Raw genomic sequence first — 13,005 nt, 5'->3', positions numbered from 1 at the left:
GGAAGTATCGTGGTCACTTCATAGATGACAGTCCTTCCTGTTACAGAAAGTTGTGCTGGCAATTCAGTACTGGGTGCTCTTTCCTTTAAGCCAGTACTCAACTCCTAGCATGACACTGGGCAAGACGATGCAGGGGTAAGAGGCAGAGCTATATGGCTGGAGATGTTTTTAAGATGAGAAATAAGTCTGAGCCCCTCACTACCTCTGATCAATCCCATGAAATCTTAAGAAGAGAGGGAGCATTAACTCCAGTGCCCAAATTCTAACTAAAATAACTACATTCTGACTACGTAAATTCTCCCTACCTTTTGAATCAGATTTCCCCCCCCCGCCCTCCTTTCCCCTCCTAAAAAATATATGTAGTGCTGTCAGCATCAAATAGATGGCACATTTCCATCCCAGAGGTGACTAAATGATCATATACTACTGCTATGTCAGTTTGTGGCATTTCCTAGTGATGTATTTAGTGGCAGCAATATTTCATGACAAAAGAATTTTACTTTTATAGCACCCATAACAATTGCCTGATTGTTTGTGGTAAGCAACCACAAGACGCTGTGTATGAATTATTTGTATTTTTATTCTCCTAAAAAAAAATCTTCACCAGTTTTTTTTTTTAGTTCATAGTGAACAGGGCACCTAGGCACAAGAGGACTTTTTGTTTAGGACAAAGATGGTAAAGGCTCCTCCTGACTGTTCAAAGGAGACAAGAAGTATTTTGAAAAAAATGAAACCTGCTTCTCAAGAGCGAGATCCTTACATTTTATTTACCAAATGAATGAATGGGGGAGCACGTGAACACAGATGGATAGACAGGGTGTTCAATTTCAGGGTAAAAAGAACGTCTGATGTTTTAGGTTCTTTATGAATGCTTACGGTTTCATGTTAGCATACACTCAGAATCTGGATTCCAATACTGACATACAATCATTATTTTACAATTGTGTATTCAGCAATTAGAGGATAAAGATGCCCTAGAGGGTTTTTTTTTCAGTAACATTTTATTTTTATTAAGGTACCATATTTATGCCTGTAAATTATTTCAATAACTAGAGATGTTTCTTTAAAAAAAAAAAAAAAAAAAAAAAAACTTGTATACTATTTGAAGGTTATGAAAAATCTCTTTTCTTCTGGTCCTTCAAGAGTCTATATTCAAAAGTCAGAGAACATATAGCACCATTCTGCTCTATGACATTTGATACCCGTTCAAAAGGTAGTGCTTTCACAGTAGGTTGCTTGAAGATTAGCATGATGCCACTTTTCAAAGCAAAAAGTTTCATACAATAGGGATTGCACATTGGATTGTAGGAGTTCAAGCAACACTCAGGGTATGTCTATAGTGCAATAAAAAAACCACAGCACCAGGGCTTGGGGACTATACAATTGTAATACAACCATTCAGGCTTGCACTGAAGCCCAGGCTCTAAGACTGTCCCCTCTTGCAGAGATTCAGAGCCTGGCTCCAGCTCAAGCCTGAACATCTACACAGCAACTTTATAGCCCCACAGGCTCTCTCCCCCCTCTCGCCCCCCGCACAAGCCTGAGTCAGTTTACTCAAGCCAGTCACAGGTCTTTTATAGCAGTGTATACACACTCTCAGTTATCTGTCACTGAGCATGTGCCACCACCTCAAGAGAGAAACTCGGGCGAGGGGGGGGTTAAATATTTATGAACTGGAAGGTTGGCAGTTGTAGCTACAGATGGCAGTCTTACAAATTTTAAGGGGGACAAGGTGGGTGAGGTAATATCTTTTATTGGACCAACCTCTCTTGATAAAAGAGAGAAGCTTTCGAGCTACACAGAGCTCTTTTTCAGGTCTGGGTACGGTACTCAGTTGACACAGATAAATACAAGGTTGAACAGATAGTTTAGCATAAGTAGTTAACACATATTGTAAGGCAGGAGTAGGCAACCTGCAGCACGCATGCCGAAGGCAGCATGCGAGCTGATTTTCAGTGGCAGTCACACTGCCTGGGTCCTGGCCACCGGTCCGGAGGGCTCTGCATTTTAATTTAATTTTAAATGAAGCTTCTTAAACATTTTAAAAACCTTATTTACTTTACATACAACAATAGTTTAGTTATATATTATAGACTTATAGAAAGAGATCTTCTAAAAACGTTGAAATGTATTACTGGTACTCAAACCTTAAATTAAAGTGAATAAATGAAGACTTGGCACACTACTTCTGAAAGGTTGCCAACCCCTGTTCTAAGGGACCATTCAAGGTGAAGTGGCCCATTAACACCACTGCAGTCAAAGGACAAAAAGGAGGGTTAGTGGGTTACAGATTGTTGGAATTAGTGTCTCGCAAAATTATAAATTTAAGCTCCCAGCCTCATCTTTTCAAAGTGTTGTACAGTTTTCCTTTAAGGATGAGGACTGAGAGATCAGATAGCGTCATCAATCGCTCTGTGAAAAGTGTTTACCCACAGATGATCTGGTGTTTTGTTTTGTTTTTATTTTAATCATTTCCTGTGAGAGTTCTTTCGAGAGCGTACTGATCATCTGGTTTCATCCACACAGTCATTACTGGGGCATTTAGTGCATTGGATGGATGAGGTACACCACATGTTGGCACAGATCTTAAAAGATGTGTCATGCAAGGTGCTGATCATTGTAGCAGTGGAGATATGAATACAGCTTTTGCATCTGTCAGTTCTGGCACAATCAGATTTGTAACCCACTAACCCCCTTTTTAGTCATGTGACTACAGGAGTGTTAACAGGCCACTTCACTTTGAATGGTCCATTATGTTTCTGTATTGTAGTTTACATGAATTATTACTCAAAGTTCTGTATTAATATGCCTAGTAATGAGTCCAAAAACATTTCCTGGATCTTTTTTGTTATCTGCATTGTTAAAGACATATTTGCTTACAGGTATTTTTAAATAAATTACCAAAATAATTGAAACTAGCATGATTATATTGTGTTTTGACAAATAAAATATGCAGAATTTTTAAATATTGTGCGCAGAATTTTTTTAAATTTTTTGGTGCAGAATTCCCCCAGGAGTAAAAGATGTTTTACACAGTTAAAGACTGTATGGCCTACGTCTATCCTACTGACTCACAAGGACTTTCCAGTTATTTATCCTTGGGTGTCAGTCAACTCCTTTTTAAAAAAAAAAAAAAAAAAAAAGCTGATCATGAATGTTCCAAGGAAATATTTACCAAAAAGGTATTTCTTCCAGTTATCAATCCATTCATTTTGTAGGTTGAGCACTGTTATAATTGAGCCTACAAATTTACCCTAATACTGAGCGTAGCTGTAAGCAGTGAGCAAAAGTTTATAAAATGTCAAGAACAAAAGTTAAAGGGAAAATGTATGAAAGGGTGACAAACACTGAATGAATCCAAGAAAAAAAGGCCTACTGTAACAACTCAAGAACTTGTGTTAAGATCATGTCTGGTAAACAAAAGCAGCTTGGAATCAGAAATCAGTGAATCAAAATGGGTGTGTCAGAAATTAAGCCTAACTGGTGGACAAAACAATGAGAAGATGAGCTATTCCACCCATCACTCCCCTTTTGGAATCCTTAGAGAAAGATTCTGGGGAGAAAGAACAGGAGTACTTGTGGCACCTGTTCTTTTTGCAGATACAGACTAACATGCCTGCTACTCTGAAACTCTGGGGAGAAAAACTGGATACTGAAGTGAGCTTCACGATCAGGCTGCCATCCCCATCATCTCTGGGGCCTTTGTTATCCTACTGAGAGATGTCTTCACCGGATCAGGCCAGAGAGGGATCCAGATGACATCCCTATCTCTGCTGGCTCTGGCTGAATCCCAATCACCACCTGGGATGTGAGACATTGTCAAACTCCCCACCCCTTTGTGTTTTCTTCTCCTTCCCAATTTACTAACCTTCTCCTTTTTCCTTCTGTTTACAAAGAGTCTGTATTAGCTGGCCAAGACTGTATATTTTGCAACAATGCTGTGACCAGAAAGAGGCAACTAAAAGCACTGCCCTAAACTCATACCAGCATTGCCTGTTTTTTTTTCCCAGTAGTGATGTTGCAAGTGAAAGTCAACACCAGAGACCGAAGCTGTATTTTCTACTTCTGCTGGTCTTTCCTGTCCTCATGTATGTGTTTGTTGTGTTTTGTCTTAAAGGAAATGAGATCAAACTTAACAGCAACAACAACAGCTCCAGTTATTTCAACTAACTTATCTTTTCCTCAAAGAGATAGTTTTTACCATATATACTACCATCTAAAACAGTGGTTCTCAAAGCCGATCCGCCACTTGTTCAGGGAAAGCCCCTGGCAGGCTGGTTTGTTTACCTGCCGGTCTGCAGGTTTGGCCGATCACGGCTCCAGGACAATGGGGCCTGCAGGAAGCGGTGGCCAGCACATCCCTCGGCCCGCGCCACTTCCCGCAGCTCTCATTGGCCTGAAGCGGTGAACCGCGGCCAGTGGGAGCCGCAATCAGCCGAACCTGCGGATGCAGCAGGTAAACAAACTGACCCAGCCCGGCAGGGGCTTTCCCTGAACAAGCAGCAGACTGGCTTTGAGAACCACTGATCTAAAAGACAGTCAAACTAGGGAATTTTTCCTTCTAAAAACTCTTCAGTTAACTGCTTTTCCTTCTTTTCTATATCTTTAATAAATGGTTACAAGGATTTTTAACGGTGTTTGCACCATGGTACTAAGCAGGCTGAGGTCTCTCTATACCAAACCCTGAACCCTGTTTAAAACTGTTTAATGTTGGGCAGTGATTGGTTTATGCCAACATCTTTCATTCCTTGGGCCTATTTATTCTATCTAAATTAATGTAACAGCACCCTTATGGTACATATGGGAGATAAGGGTGTTTGCTAATGTAAATAACTAAAAGTGCATTCCACTTTTCTACGTACACATTTGGTCTACTTGGAAACAAACCCACCATAAAACCTTAAACTCACATTCTCATTGTTTTAAACTTACCCCAACATTTTAGGGCTAGCTTCCTTTTCCAAGCCATTTTTTCATTCTTTTGTGCCTTAATTTATGGAGTACTTGCACTGAACATCCGCTATACACTTAAATAGTAGTAGAAAATAATCATCATACAAAAACTTAATTGCAATATCAGCAAGTACATATGATATATAGTGTAATTACATGTACTAGTAATACACCTATATAGCGTAAGCCAGTACATGTAGAATAGCATGTATAAAACTACAGAATTCAAATAAGTTACATCTTTAAAAAAGGCCTCTGGAAAAAGTATGACCTTTAATGACATCTTAGAATATACTAAATATGCTGGTCAAATACCCTTGTTTCCCCAACCAAAATGAATACCAAAAAAGCTTGTTAAGCAAAAAGCTTAAGTGGATACAAAACAAGAGGAACAGTGTGAATCTGATCAGTCATATCACATGCCAAAGCCATGTCTCAAGAAACTCCTGCTACAGCACTTCACATTCCACAAACAGAAAGATTATATAAAGAAATATTAGCAGGCATTTTACCCAGTTCAAGCTGAAATGTGAGGAACTCATACTCTGTACACAGGGTTGCATTCATCTGAAGTATATGGTATATGAGAACACTTGAAAAATAGCTTTAAACAGCAACTTTAAATTCTAATTACTGATTTTATATTTTATAGAAGACAGGCACATAGATAACATTTCAGTTTTCAGAATGTAGCCTCTCTTATGGGCTTCCTAGTCCATCCCTTTGTTTAAAAAAAAAAAAAAAAAGTTTGCGGGGGCAAAGACCCACCTTCATTTTGAGTTTTGTAAACTTATAGACTAGTCATAGATCAAAATTACAAAAATATCTATCCACTTGATCTAGAGACCAAAATAATATTTTAGTGTTTAATAGTAGCTAATGTTTATGAAGACCTGGGAGGGGAGGGGCACTATGGCCCTAATCCAGAGACAGATCTTTGCAGACTCCACTGGCTTGTGAAAATATGCAACCCTACTGAAACAAGGGCCTACCCTGCTGATCCAACTGCAGGATCAAGAACTACATTATTTAAAAAAGAGTATGCTAACTCAGTTGTAATCCAGGTTTAAACAGATGCAAGAGTGTCCATATACAAACACTATGTCTTCACTGCAAAAAGTGTGATTTTAACATCAAGATAGCTATCTGGATATAAAAATCCTAGAGGAGACAAGGCATGGAGGGAAGAGGTAATTGTGCTCTGTCTCAACAATAATTTTACAATAAGATAGTTTTCTAAATCTGTGCAACATCATATCGTTAAACCAGTCCAACTCTGTGTTTAGACCAGATCCTTTTTAACCTTTCTTCACTAATTTTTATGGTGCAATAAAAATAAGATGCCAAGAATGGTATCAGGGTTGGGCTGTTTTTCTCCTACCCCGAAGAGTCCCTACAAGTCCCTAATGATCACCTGTTCTCCAGTATTCCCACACTTCAGGAGGACTTACAGGACTTCAAGCATGGAGGTGCACAAAGTTCTGTTTGTCAGCTACCTTTGGAGTTCATCAATATTGCTATTTATCTCACAAGAGGTGGTCTAATTCACTACTGTCTGATTACTACTACAAAATCTTCAGAATGTGTTATTAACCACTGGCTACAGCACTCCTTGTTGAGCAGTACAAGGTATTACCTATACCCACAGGTTTGGTGCTTACTTCCACTGCAAAGTTAATAGTTGGGTCAGGAAGTTAAGAAAAAGAGGTACACGTTGTGGAAGAGTTTTCAAACATACAGAAAGCAAGACATATGAGCACTATTAACTGTAGGAATATGGCCTTGCTTGGAAGTAATGTTGCTTCATACTTAAACTAGAGTGTACAAATTCCACTGACAAAGATTTAACTCAAATTATACAAAATATTATAGTTCCTGAGATAAAATAACCTGACATCTTTGGCCTCTTAGCACTTATTATATGGTAAGAGAAATGACCCCAGGAATATAATGCCTGAGGCCTGGTCTACACCTAAAACTTAAGTTAACCTAGTTATGCCACTCAGAGGTGTGAAATATTCACACTCCTAAATGATGCTGTTAAGCTGACCTAATTTCCAGTGCAAATACCACTAAATTGATGGAAGAATTTCCATCAGCCTAGCTACCATTGCTCAAGTGGGTGGATTTACTACAGTGACAGAAAAACCCATTCCATCCCTGCAGTGACTGTCTATCCTACAGCAGCACAGCTGCAGCCTGGCCACTTTTCTATTCTCACCCACCCCAACACCAAATAATTTGTGAAACAGTCTTTTGAATATACAGTATGGAAAATTGTATGAAGTGAGCAACGCAGTGGAAAGAAGTCAACCATCCAAGGCAGATCACTTGTTTTTGTTATCATTGTTCCAGGACACCAGCAGAACAGCTGGGCCATCAACAGCCAGTTCAATAATTGAAGAATGCATTTTCCTAACAGAACAATTAAGTCTCTTACTGACTGTGTCTATTGCTCCAATATTCCCATCTGCATCAGCTTTCATAACTCACCTTTAGAAAACAAGTCATAGATGTACCATTATTTCAACAATTCTGAAAGATGACCAACAACTTTTCCTCAATCTAATAGCTAAATGTTTCTTCTGCTGTTGCTGATTCCTGTCTTTTGTGATAAAATAGGACTACCGACTATCATGTATAACAATTTTCTATTAGAAAACTTCTAAATGATCCAACCCTGGAAGCTAATACTTAGGCAAATTTAGACACTGTTGGGAACCTTTAACTGCAATATTCATTCTTCTAAAATAATACACTATTAAGAATCAGCTTCAGGAATTAAGATATGTGTATGTTAAGTAAGACTGTGTGTCTGCCACGAAAGTCATGGATTCCATGACTTTCCGTAACCTCTGACTTTTGCAACGGTCAGTGCAGCTGGCTCAGGAACTGCCCAAACACTCAGCAGCAGCAGCAATTCGGGTAAAGGAGGGGGTTCAGGGCTGGGGGTGTGGGGCAGCACTTTCCTGGGGGAGGGAGTGACCAGCATGTCCTTACAGCTCCTGACCTAGGCAGAGGGGTCAGGGTGCCCTGCGCCTGCTGTCCCTGCTTGCAGGCACCACCCCCGCAGCTCCCATTGGCTGCATGCGATTCCTGGCCAATGGGAAAGGCGGAGCCAGACCTTGTGTTGAGGGCAGCGCCCGGAGCCTCCCGAGCCTTCCCCCCCCTTAAGAGCTGCAGGGACACACAAAGCCAGGTAGGGACCCTGCCAGCCCTCCCCCCTCAGTGCCAGCAGGAATCCCCGGCCATGCACCGCTGCCCCCCCCAAGGGGTCCCAGGCCGCACACCTAGCGCATACGGTGCCCCCAGACTGCCCCCCAGAGCACCTGCGGCCCCCCCACCCAAGTTTTAGTTAGGGGTATATAGTACAAGTCATGGACAGGTCACGGGCTGTGAATTTTTGTCCTAGACTTTTACTAAAAATACCCATGACTAAAACGTAGCCTTAATTTTAAGATAGCATGATTTTTATAGACTAAAAAAATACCTGTGCCACTCAAGTGCTCCACAAGCTAAGGCTGCTTTACATATACATTGTTAATTAAATCATTCAGTTGTTGGTCAATTGTACTCACTAGTCCAGGGGTCAGCAACCTTTCAGAAGTGGCAAGTCTTCCTTTATTCACTCTAATTTAAGGTTTTGCGTGCCGATAATACACTAACGTTTTTAGAAAGTCTCTTTCTATAAGTCTATAATATATAACTAAACTATTGTTGTATGTAAAGTAAATAAGGTTTTTAAAATGTTTAAGGAGCCTCATTTAAAATTAAATTTAAATGCAGAGCCCCCCGGACCGGTGGCCAGGACCCGGGTAGTGTGAGTGCCACTGAAGATCAGCTTGCATGCCACGTTCGGCATGCGTGCCATAGATTGCCTACCTCTGCAGTAGTCTATTTTGAGCAAATCAATCAAAATAAAGCAAAACATCAGTTTATACTTCTCCAATAAAGCAACTGAAAATAATTTTCTGCTTTTTATGGTATGGCAGTTGGCACAATTCAATAACCTGACTTCTTGAGAGTAATCACCTATTATACAGTGCCTGTGGAGTGCAAATTGCTTCAATCCAAGTTAAAGATGTCTAAAAAAAATAGCTGGTCTCCACAATAACAATTTGCAAACAAAGTACCAGTTGCCAATATTTAAGGGTGGTGTTAGGTTTGTCAACCCATTTTACTCCACCCCACCCACAGATTTTCAAAGGTTGTAATCATTTACATCATATCTGCCTAGATTAGATAGTAAATTCCTTATGGCCGAAAGTTTCTTTCTACATTTCTAAAATTTCTCTTTCCAATTCATAAAATACCTTGCACATCTAGCAAGCTATACAGATAATGATTTCCAGGACTACTCATAAGTCTTTGTTACTAAACTATAAGAAATACGGTGGCAGAGACTAGAAGAAACTATTCATGCTCTGCAAAAGGCTTTCAGTTTGAAATGGGAACAGCCAAAGAAGTTAAATATGTTCAGAGATCACTCATTTTACACCCCCACTCGACAGAAAGTTAGTTTCTAAATACGGTATGAAAAAGAAGCCAGCTGAGACTCAGAGGGGACAGAAAGAAGAAAGAGCAGGAAACATTATACTGTGATCCCACAGCAGTCAGGGGTCTCCCTGTACTGGGAACATTCAAGAGTCTCCACAAAGGAGGAAGGAAGAGCTGTGGGGCAGGGTGGGAGGGCTTGGGAATGGAAAGCGGCTGTTTAACACACACCAGAGAGGGACAATGAATCCCAGGGGCGCTCACCAACTGGGACAGCTTTCCAGAGCCTTTTGAAAGTCCAACAATAGAAGCACAGTGGTTTGCGAAGAGCCTCGCCCCCAAATCCTCCACCACCAGATTCCAGGGACCCCTCATCACGGGAGAGGGGGAAAATAAACCACCCTCCCCCATACCCCGCTCACACCAGGAACTAACCCTGCCCCCGCAATACCCTCCTCATCCCGAGCGGAAGGGGGGCCGAACTCCCGCCTCCTCACTCTGCTGGGGGGGGGCACTGACCCCGCCGCCCCGAAGAGGCTGCCCGGCCCCACGGACGCGGCGAGACTCCGTGATGGGCTTCTTCGCCGCGCCTCAGGGCAAGGGGCCGGATCCCACCTCGTGTGTCCCCCCTAGGAGCCTAAACCATGCCCCCTCCGGGGCCCCCTCGCTCACCTCATAGGCGCCCCTCCCCCACTGGCTCCGGGACGGCGGCCCCGCACAGAGCGACAGCCACCACCGCTTCGCCGCTTGTTTGCGTTTTCACGGGACTCGCGCAGGTTCCTCCGCGCATGCGCAGAGCCTAGTTCTCCTTGGCCCGACAGAGGCTGCGGCCATTCCTTGGAAATTCCTTTCTGCGCCTGCGCAGAATCATCCACTTCCCTCTTGTGGGGCGTCTTGGCTACCGGGGGTGAGTTTCTCGAGAGCCTCCTGCTGCATGGTGCAAGGCGGCGTCCAGAGATCCAGCCCCACCCCGCCCCCAGGGCCCAGGAGGCGCTGCAGAGCCGGGAAGCTGAACGGCTGGAATCAATGAGCAAAATTATCCTTCAGGTCCAAATTTGCTGCTGGCTGGTAGCTGACGCCAGGCGGGTCCCCGCACAGATCTCACACCCGTTTAGTTAAAATGCATTAATCTGTTTAGTGACACACACATTCAAACCGATTTCAGTATGTCCAAACTGCAGTCAGCACCGGTTTCGCTACTTCAGTGGGCAAAATATCAGTGCAAGTTTTGTGTGAAAAGAAGCCCTCAGTTCTTGTCCCACCTCCTTAGATTCAACAATTTTAGTATAAATTATGCACCAAAACCTATGTTAAAGGACTATTCAGGTTGCAAAAACAAAGCAGTCAGATGTTAGGAATTGCCAGAATTAAGGTTGTCTGTGCACCCTTATTTTGTTACCTTCATGTGAATATAAGGTTGCCAACTTTCTAATGGCACAAAACCAAACACCCTAGCCCCGCCCCTTCCCTGGAGGCCTCATCCCCGCTCACTGCTCTCCCCCATCCTCACTCACTTTCACTGGGCTGGGGCAGGGGGTTGCAGTGCAGGAGGGGGTGAGGGCTCCAGCTGAGGGTGCAGGCTCTGGGCTGGGGGTGAGGGAGTTGGGATGCAGGAAGGAGTTAGGGGTGGGGTCAAGGGATTTGAAATGTGGGAGGGGGCTGCGGGTTGAGGCCGGGGGTTGGTGTGTGGGAGCATAGGCGCCGACTCTGTGGGTGCTCCAGGGCTGGAGCACCCAGGGGGGAAAAATGGTGCATGCTCTGCACCCACTGGCAGCTCCCCGCACCGCCCCAGCTTGCCTCTGCCTCCTCCCCTGAGCGCCCCTTCGCTGCTTCTCGCCCTAGTTCTCAGCGCTTGCGCCGCAAAACAGCTGTTTCACGGCAGCAAGTGCTGGGAGGGAGGGGGAAGAGGGCGAACTTGGCACACTTGGGGAAGAGGTGGGGCCAGGGCAGGAATTTGGGGAATGGGTCCAAAAGGGGCAGGGAGGGAGCAGAGTTGGGGTGGGATCTTTGGGGAAGGTGTGGGGCTGGGGGGGGGGGGGTCGAGCACCCACTGGTGCCAGGAAAAGTTGGTGCCTATGGGTGGGAGGGAGTACAGGCTCTGGGCTGGGGTGCAGGCTCTGAGGATGAGGGGTTTGAGGTCCAGGCTGGGGGTAGGGCTGAGGGATTCAGAATGCAGGAGGGGGCTGCAGATTGAGGCAGGAGGTTGAAGTGTAGGAGGGGTTACAGGCTCTGGGTTTTGGATGCAGGAGGGGGCTCCGGGTTTGGGCACAGGCTTACCTCGGGCGGCTCTTGGTCAGCAGTGCAGCAAGTTTAAGGCAGGCTTCCTGCCTGTCCTGGTTCCGTACTCTGCCCCAGGGGCAGGTCCAGCTCTTCAGCGGGGGGGATGGGGCAGCAGGAGGCTCCACACGCTGTTCTTGCCCACTGGCACTGCCCCCCAGCTCCCATTGGCGTGGCTCCCAGCCAATGGGAGTGTGAAGCCAGTGCTTGGGGTGGGGGCAGCACGTGGAGCCCCCCGCCCCTCCCCGCAACCAAGGAGCCAGACTTGCTGGCCACTTCCAGGGCACAGCGCAGTGCCAGGACAGATAGGGACTAGTCTGCCGTAGCTCTGCAGCACCACAGACCAGAAGGGGGGAGGGATAGCTCAGTGGTTTGAGCATTGGCCTGCTAAACCCAGGGTTGTGAGCTCAATCCTTGAAGGTGCCACTTAGGGATCTGGGGCAAAATCAGTACTTGGTTCTGGGGGCTGGACTCAATGACCTTTCAAGGTCCCTTCCAGCTCTATGAGATAGGACTTTTAACTGCCCAGGCAGCAGTGCTGAGCCAAGCCACTACAACCCCTTTTCAATCAGACATTCGGTTGAAAACTGGACACCTGGCAACCCTATGTGAATGCCTTATGATACAGGCTTCAATTCAGTGGTCCTCAAACTTTTTTTTCATGGACCACTTGAAAATTGCTGGGTCTCAGCAGACCACTTAATGATCTTTCCAAATGTTGTTTGTATCATTAGCTAACTATTGTAAAGCGCTTTGTATAAAAGCACTATATAAATTTTTTTATAATAATTAACATTTTTTTGTTCTACAAATAAAAGCACACAACTCCTATTTTAATATCAGTAGTCTTACCTTTCTAATGCGATGGATGTGCCCTCTCTGCCCTGCTGCAGCAGCCCCTGAGCTGGGGCTGGGAAGGAGGGGAGTCTCTCCCTCTCTCCTACACCATAGCAGCCACAGAGCTGAGGCTGGGAAGGAGGGCTGTCTCTCCCTGGCAGCAACAGCCCTGGAGCTGGGGAAAGTCACCGCTTTCTCTGGCTGCCGCAGCCCTGTACATCCCAAATTTCCTCCACCCCCTCTTCTCACCCCACTGCCCCTTATTCCCCCCCCAAGGCCACCACCTCACCTTACAAGTGTATCTTCCCCACGGTCCAGGCACCTAATTAGTGGAGCCACGCCTGCACGGCTCCACTAATTAGGTGGGTGGCCCTTCATTCTCTTGTGTGGTGTCACCCAGGCGTGCACCGTCGAATCGTGGAAGTCAACGAATGGCTACGCAGG

At 44.7% G+C, this 13,005-nt stretch overlaps 1 protein-coding gene across 2 annotated transcripts in view; it reads right to left on the bottom strand.

The window, feature by feature from the left end:
* The window catches only part of ZFYVE16 (zinc finger FYVE-type containing 16), a 50,195-nt gene extending 39,905 nt beyond the window's left edge, over positions 1-10,290 (bottom strand). Inside the window, exon 1 of one of the 2 annotated variants that reach the window (XM_034773713.1) lies at positions 10,120-10,290. The gene's annotated coding sequence lies outside the window, so the exon portion shown is untranslated. The remainder of the gene's footprint in view (positions 1-10,119) is intronic. The other variant, XM_034773712.1, reaches the window with a different exon arrangement.
* Between the last annotated feature and the right edge of the window lie 2,715 nt (positions 10,291-13,005).

The sequence above is a fragment of the Trachemys scripta genome, chromosome 6 (genome assembly GCF_013100865.1).
Source record: "Trachemys scripta elegans isolate TJP31775 chromosome 6, CAS_Tse_1.0, whole genome shotgun sequence".
In the NCBI taxonomy this organism is placed as follows: Eukaryota; Metazoa; Chordata; order Testudines; family Emydidae; genus Trachemys; species Trachemys scripta.
This window is presented reverse-complemented; position numbering and strand designations above follow the sequence as displayed.